Source organism: Populus euphratica, unplaced genomic scaffold, assembly GCF_000495115.2.
Source record: "Populus euphratica unplaced genomic scaffold, PopEup_1.0 scaffold1992.1, whole genome shotgun sequence".
Taxonomy (NCBI): Eukaryota; Viridiplantae; Streptophyta; class Magnoliopsida; order Malpighiales; family Salicaceae; genus Populus; species Populus euphratica.
In genome coordinates this window covers 23,223-31,521 of record NW_011501837.1, presented here as the reverse complement: position 1 = coordinate 31,521, position 8,299 = coordinate 23,223, and the positions used below count along the sequence as shown (strand labels likewise).

The window sequence follows — 8,299 nt, the reverse complement described above, 5'->3', positions numbered from 1 at the left end:
GTATAAATTGTAGCAACAACAAAAGAAGTCTGAATCTGTCCTGCAGCCTAAACACTATTAAGTGTTCAGCCTATATCTTGAGTCTAGAAGTCCAAATGACCTCAATTTTTTTTCCTGAAAAGCTGAGATAATTTCCTACAATTTGATATAGAGGTAGTTTAAATTCTGACTTTATCAATTATGTTTTATTTAGACAAGAGAAGATAAGGATTATCATCAAGTCAAGAGTTGACCACCCACTCATCGATTAGTCATCAAATCAATAGTTTTCAATTTTGTCCTATAAGAGGAGGCATTTGCCATGTATTTAGGTATCTGGTTTTCTAGATCAAGATCATGCTCTTATTTTCTCTCTTTGTATTGCTTAAGTTTTGCTTTCATTAATATTAAGTTTATGCATTTCATTTCATTTCCTTTACTTAGTTAACTTTCATCTTATTTATGTTCTTATTTTGTTTATTTATATTTCTTTCTTTCATTATATTCAGCTAAGTTTATTATGTCAATGTGAAAAGGTTATACTAATGGTATAAGAATAAGTATAATATAAACTCAACATGGACCTTAATGTTTGATACTAACATGTTTTGTATTTGTTATCTTGTTCACTTTTAATACTTTGCTTGTTAAATGGTTAATCTAGATTTATATTGTATAACACTTGGTACAACAAACACTTGACACTTTCATAGCTCATATTATATGGTATAACAGACACCTGAACTATGAAAGGAACTTGATTTGTTGTTAACATAAGTTATAATCATGAATGCCTAACAATATTTACAAGTATTAGCATTATTCGAATAAAATAACTAATATAATCATGTTAACAATTTATAATCTGATTAAAACATCCTTTGTTTGTGGTTTTCAATTGAATAATAAGAGTTTATATTATACTTGTTTGACATACCATTAGTGAATCCTCTAACCTTGACATTTGTTGTTATCATTGTTTAATTCTTATATTAATCTTCTATCTTAAAGCTCTCTTCTTCTTCTTCTTCTTCTTTTATTATTATTATTATTATTATTATTATGGATTTTTTCTTGTAGTGTTATTGTTATTTATAATTTATACAATTAACCTCTCTATGGTTCGATCCCGGTCTTGTCAAGTTATTTATTACTTCAACCATCCTGCACTTGAGAAAAAACATCAATCTTTTTGTTGTGTCAAGTTTTTGGCACCGTTGCCGAGGAGGTAAATTCTTGTATAAATTATAATATTTATTTTATTTTTTATTTTCACTTTTCTTGTATATAATTTTATTTGTTTTGTTTTGTTTCTTCTTCTTTTGTTCTCTTTTTTCTTTTCTTTTATTCCTACATGTGCATGAGAGTGTGGTCACGTGCATTAAGTGGTAAAATTTATAAGGTATCTTTATCATTTTTAAAAAATATAGCTGAAAAAGATAATCAGTCGCTTCATAATGAGAATAATGAGAATAACTGTGTTAGAACACTAAGAGACCACATGAATCCCACAAGAACAAGTGCATCATCATACATAGTTTTCCTTTCTGATGCATCTCATTTTAATTTTAAACCAGACATTATTCAACTTCCCTTCTTTTTATGGGTTAGATTTAGAAAATCCATACTTGCATTTAAGGGAATTTGAGGAGGTCTGTAACACCTATAATAACTTAAATTGTAGCATGAACACCATTAGATTAAAGCTTTTTCCTTTTTCAAAGATACAGCTAAAACATGACTACAAAATTTGAGACCAAGATCCATTCATACTTAGGATAAAATACAATAATAGTTTTTAAAGAAGTTTTTTCCTTCTCACAGAACAAACTCTTTCAAAAGACAAATCACCACTTTCATTCAAAAACAAGGAGAAACATTTTATCAATGTTGGGATAGATACCGAGACTTGCTTAATACTTACCCTCATCATGGTTATGAAACATGGAGATTGGTTTCATATTTTTATAAAGGGTTAACACTTAAAGATAGGCAAATGATTGAATTGATGTGTAATGGAACTTTTGAAGATAAAGATCCTGATGAAGCAATGAAGTACTTAGACTTGTTAGCTGAAAATGCTCAAAATTGGGACACTGGCGGTACTTATGAGGTGCTAAGTAAAACTTAACCTCATACATCTAGTGGAGGTGTGTACAACCTTAGAGAAGAGCATGACCTCCAAGCCAAGTTTGCATCTTTAGCTAAAAAAATCGAGACACTAGAATTGAAAAGGAGTGGTCAATTAAAATCTGTTGAAAACATTGTGTGTCAAATATGTGAAACAAATGAACACTCAACCAATAACTGTCCAACCTTGTCTTCTTTTAAGAAATGTCTCCATGAAGAAGTTCATGCTTTAAACAGTTTCCAAAGGCCTAATCAATACAATGTACAAACTTTACAACCACCATTTCAAGCACACCACAATTTCCAAAATTCTCATGGATATGCACCTTCTTATGCTTCACCTCCTAGAAAAAATCTTGAGAAAATATTGCATGCATTCATTGAAATGCAAGAGATAATCAATACTCAACTTGCTCAAAGCATGACAAATTTTAAAGATACTCTTGCAAAATTAACATCTGTTTTCAGTTTCCAAGAGAAAGGTAAGTTTCCATCTCAACCACAACAAAATTCTAAGAGGCAATACAATGAAAATGCAAGTAGTTCCAAAAGCCAACACATGGATCAAGTTAAATCAGTCACTACTCTTCACAATGGTAAGGTTATTGAAAAACCACTCTTGAACCTTGTGAGAAAGATGATGATTCAATCTCTGAGGGTAAGAAATGGGTTGCTTGTGAATATTATAAAGAAATGACTGATTCCCTGCCAGTACTTCTATTTTCTCATGTCATGACCAAACAAAGAAAAGTCAATCACAACTCTGAAATCTTTAAAATTGTCAAACAAGTAAGGATCAATATACCTTTGGTGGATGCTATTAAACATGTTCCTTCTTATGTTAAATTTTTGAAAGATCTATGCACTGTGAAGAGAAAACTGAATGTGAAAAAGAAAGCCTTTTTAGCCAAAAAAGTAAGTGTCATTCTTCAGAATAATAATGCTTTAAAATATAAAGATCCTAGTTGCCCTACAATTTCTTGCTTTATTGGATAACATAAAATTGAAAGAGCTTTACTTGATCTTAGAGCTAATGTGAATTTACTTCCATATTCAGTTTTTTAGAGTCTCAATCTAAGTGAGTTAAAACCAACTTCTGTAATTTTTTTACTTATCGATAGATCTATAAAAGTGCTTAGAGGAATAGTTAAAGATATGTTAGTACAAGTTGATAAATTCATTTATCATGTGGATTTTATTGTCTTGAACACACAACCTGTTAAAGCAAGTAATTCATTTCCTGTTATTTTAGGATGTCCATTTCTTGCAACTTCTAATCTATTGATTAATTATAGGAATGGACAGATGAAGCTATGTTTTGGAAACATGATATTGGAAATGAATATTTTTAACATTTGCAAACAACTTGGAGATTATAATAATTCACAGGAAATAGATCTTATTAATGAATTAGTTTGTAATCAATTTGAATCTATCGTGAGTAAAATAGAGTTTGATGAATTTGAAGATATGCAAATGATTTATTCTCAGGAAGAAATCATAGATGAAAAAGGCACCGAAATGTTGATGCAGATCTTTTATCAAGAATGACAACAGATTCGACATCTGACATCATATCAATTGATGATTACTTTCCTCACGAATCCTTACTTTCTCTTAGTCCAATGCCTTGGTATGATAAAAATATCAATTTTCTTACTTTAGGAGATTTGCCAGCTCATTAGAGTACCGAAAACAAAGGAAAGTTTTTGAACGAAGTGAAGAACTTTTATTGGATGACCCTAACTTATTCAAATATTGTCCCGATCAAGTATTTCAAAGATGCATTCCTGACAATGAGGTAAGTAGTGTCATTAAACTTTGTCATTCTAAAGTATGTGGGAGTCATTTCTTGTAAAAAATAACAGTTGCGAAAATCTTTCAAAATGCATTTTTTTGGCCTACCATGTTCAAGGACATGTATGCATTCTGCAAAACTTGTGAATATTGTTAAAAAGTTTTATTTTATAATTCTCAAATCCATTTATTCCCTAAAAAGCTAAAATTAAGATAGAGCAGTCCATTAATTGAGAAACATGTGTATCCTTATAGGGCCTTTGATATTTTAGAATCGAAAGAATAATAATGTTTTTAAGGTAAATGGACATTGTTTGAAAGCTTACTTTGATAATTTTCCTAGTAAAAATGAATCTAGTGGTTTGAATGATCATGTAGATAAATTTTGATTATTTTATTTTTCTCACATTATTTTTGTGTTTTGTTTTTTTTGTTTATGCCTCTTGGTTTGCTAGTCTCTCTCACCTCGGTTAAATGATGAATAACGGTACTCCATGACTCTTAAGTCGGTACTCCCTGGACATTGTTTTTTTGTTCAATTCCTTGCTCCTTCTCTTTCTTTTTAATCTCTTTTCCACTTCTCATCTTAAAAAATTGACACCATTCTTGAAAAATTGAAAAAGTACTTTATTGCTTTGCTCAATATGCAATTACAAAAATTTACCAAGTTAGGTGTGTAAGATTGAGGTTGTTAATAAACTATGAAATTCCTGAAAACGGCCTTATTAAAATCAGACCCACACATGAAAGTTGTAGGCTTATATTTTACCTTTCTATCCATATAAAATAGACTTAAATCCAAGATATGCAGCTCCATATATGATCTAATTAAACTCATTAATCAATCCTTTTATTTATATGATAGGCCTACATTTAAGATGAACATTTACCATAAATTAAAGGTATCTTATATTATTATATATATTATTATAAAACATGTTTTAGTTAAGGAGTTATTGATACTTCAAGTGCAAAATGATGATATAAAACCTTGATAAAAAAATATTTTTAAGTACTAATCATATAACTCCAAATATAACTCAATTACCGAAAGTGTTCCCGTTTGGACTGCATCAGCATCTTTCTAAGTTTGACCCTCTCTTTGTCCTTTCAATTTCAATACTTTTAACTCATCAATCAATCTTTTTATTTATGTGATAGGCTTGCATTTAGGATGAATATTTACCATAAATTAAAGGTATCTTATATTATTAGATATATTATTATAAAATATGATTTAGTTAAGGAGTTATTGATATTTTAAATGCAAAATGATGATATAAAATCTTGATAAAAATATTTTTTTAAATTCTAATCAGTTAGGCATAGTTAAACCTCATTTTATTTGGAATGCCATGTCTGTTAAAAAGTTAGAGCAATCATTTCATATCATCACCATCATCATTTTTTATTTATCATTTTTTGTAATTGAAGCTAGAAACTATATCTAAGTGATTTTTATTTATCTTTTACAATGTTAATAGCACTTGAAAGTTTGAGAATGAATACGAAATCCCTTCTTAAATTGTTCTATTTTTCCATTCAATATTTTGGAATCAAAATAAAAACTAAAAATGATACCTTAAAGTCATTTTATGAATTTAGTTAATAAGGTTAATGATATTTTTTTAATGTCAACGAGTTCTATTTGACGAGAAAATTTCAATGGTGGTGTTTTTTTCTCTCAACATGCCTAAAAAAATAGATCAAGATCAATTTAGTTGAATCGAACTTTATGATTTATTTTGGTTTGCTTTTTATAATAGTCTCAAATAAATATCTCAGTATTTGATTTGAGGTCAATTTTATATGTATATATTTTTGTGGTCATATAATTAAGTAAAAAAATAATTAAAGAAAGTTATTCAAATTAATAGAGTTCATGATCTATGTTGCAAATTTAGCAAGTTAAGTTACGAAACTTGAGCGATCCGATGTGTCATCATCTTAATATTTAAAAAAGAATGTCATCTTGGATTTTTTTTTTTTGTAAAACCAAGTCATATTTTTACTGGTTATCTTGGACATATAAAATCAACTAAGTCATGTCAAGATAACTCCAAATGATTTAATTTGAAGCTTAAGCTAGAAAAGAAATCGGGTTAAAAGGTTTTAAGATTAACCCATTAGATTAAGTTCAATGACACTATCAAAGATCATGAGAATTAACAAGTAACACTATAAAATCCATTACATATGCAAGAGCTAATAGGATCAAAAAGGCATTGAATGGACTGATTCATAATATTTTAGTTGAGTAAGCTTTAAGAATTCATTCTAAAATGGTATAAAGCATGAATATGAGTTCAAATGAAAATCAAATCTTAATCAATGTGATCCAAGCAAGAGATGAGGTTGCTTAACATGTGCTAGAGCTTGACTATACATATTCATATTAATAGTCATAACTTGCAATCTGATCATTGGATCAATCTTAAATTTTTGTAGAAAATTTCATAAACCTTATTTTTTATAGAGTTATAGTTCATATAAATCAAATATTGAAAAGACCTTTCGATAAGGTCTAGAATATATGTTGGACTTTTATTTATACAAGGCTTAGGCTTTTATTTTGTTTACCTATACTTTTAAATTAGTTGGTTGTTTAAAATTAATTTTTAGCTTATAGTTAATTATGATTATTTTTATTCAAATCAAACATATAAATACCTTTTATTTTGATTTTGAGGATGCGAAGACAAATTAATTTTCAAGAAAATGATCTTTGTGGCATTCTAACCATATATTTTTTGTTCTTGATTTAAGTAATCAAGGGCTTTTATAATCTGATTTTAGTTTTACTGGATAAATTAATTCTTGATTGTGGGTTTTGCTCTCAAGATTCACAACAAAAAAGTTTTCAATGACAATAATCTAGGGTTCTGTAATTCTTGATGGTGGATTCTAGAGCTCCATCAATGAATGAAAAGGCATGGCAGAACAAGTCACGCTTGTTAATGCTATTAAGGCAGCTGGTACTGTTAAGGTAGCGTCTAAACTCTCAAGGGGAAGCAGTCTGTTAAAAAGCATAGCGCAGAAGTTACCATAGCAAAAATGGCTTGGGCTTGTATTGACAGCTCCGAAGTTGCATATTCCAACAAACGAACAACTACATGCTGTTGCCCTACCCTTGTTCACCATATACTTTTAAAATCTATACAAACCCAACAATGTCGTTATTAAACTGTGACCCCAACATAATGATTATTTGAGAAGCCCACAGAGCAACCCGCTGAGCATTAATGATTTTGGATACAAGCTTCCTAGATTCACCATCACAGAAGACGATCTACTAGCTGCTGCCAAAGGTTGGTTTTAAATATTAGTTTTTTTGTTTTTTGTAATTCTCCAATCATTGTTGAATTGAACTAACAAGGCGAGTAAACTAGGGGATTTCGTTTTTTAAGAGTAAAACCAGAGTCAAATGTCCATCTATTTTTGTTGCCCCTGATTAGAGCAAGCACATGAAGGATATTGGGCAAGCATTCTTACACCAAGTTTTCATGTAAGCAGAGATGAGGATCCCACAGAGCATAGTTGCTGCAATTACTCAAGACATTTTCATAAAGAGCTGCCAAATAAACTACCGCATGGATCAGCCAGCCGGTGTTTAAAGTGTGCATAATCTGTCCAGACACATCATTGCGGACCGTTGATAACTGCTTCAATGATTTTGCAATTCAGCTAACGGGCAATTTGAAACTACCAAGCCAGCTACCAAGAGTGGCATCATAATGCCAAATCCTAAACAGAAGCTTTATTTGTCACAGCATGATAAATGGGGGAAGATTTTCCATTCACTCGTGATTTAATGTTTGTAACGGCAAATCTATTGAAAATCCTTCCTGGCTGCTGGGATAGGAAGATGCTGTCAACTCTAGCAACAATAACTATTTATTGCATTATTTTAATTGCGTTAACAAGGATGCCGCATTACCAATAATACTGCATATTTCTTGAATTACCTGGATTTCTAAAAGTAGTGAATCCTTCAAATTGGCATGCTTCAGATTTGTTTACCAAGAAAGACATGTCCCTGTCGTCTGCAAATAATGTGATTGGCAACCTCTGGACTTGCTGCTAAATAGTAAAGGCACTTGGGTAACAAATTGGTAAATGCAAATAGTAAAGGTGCCAAGCAGCAGCTGATTGTACAGATTAATCAAACACAATAAACTCGAGCTGAATGCTTCAAAATCAACTTCCAAAATCTAGTTAGGCGTAAAACAGAGACTAAACCTCTGATATTACAGGAATGACTCATGGCACATCTTTGCCTGTTTTGTAGAATAAACTCGTATAGGTGTTATGATCTCATTTTCTGACATCCCTGAAGTCGTTCTTTAACTTGTATCTCACAAGTCAAAATTAGTATCACTATAGAGAGTTATGT

General features: G+C 30.3%; 1 long non-coding RNA gene across 1 annotated transcript; it reads right to left on the bottom strand.

The window, feature by feature from the left end:
• Positions 1-7,323: 7,323 nt before the first annotated feature.
• LOC105118507 (uncharacterized) lies at positions 7,324-8,176 on the bottom strand. Its single transcript, XR_840959.1, has 2 exons — positions 7,872-8,176; positions 7,324-7,755 (listed from the first exon to the last, which is right to left on the bottom strand). It is a non-coding gene; the product is annotated as an uncharacterized LOC105118507 (long non-coding RNA).
• Between the last annotated feature and the right edge of the window lie 123 nt (positions 8,177-8,299).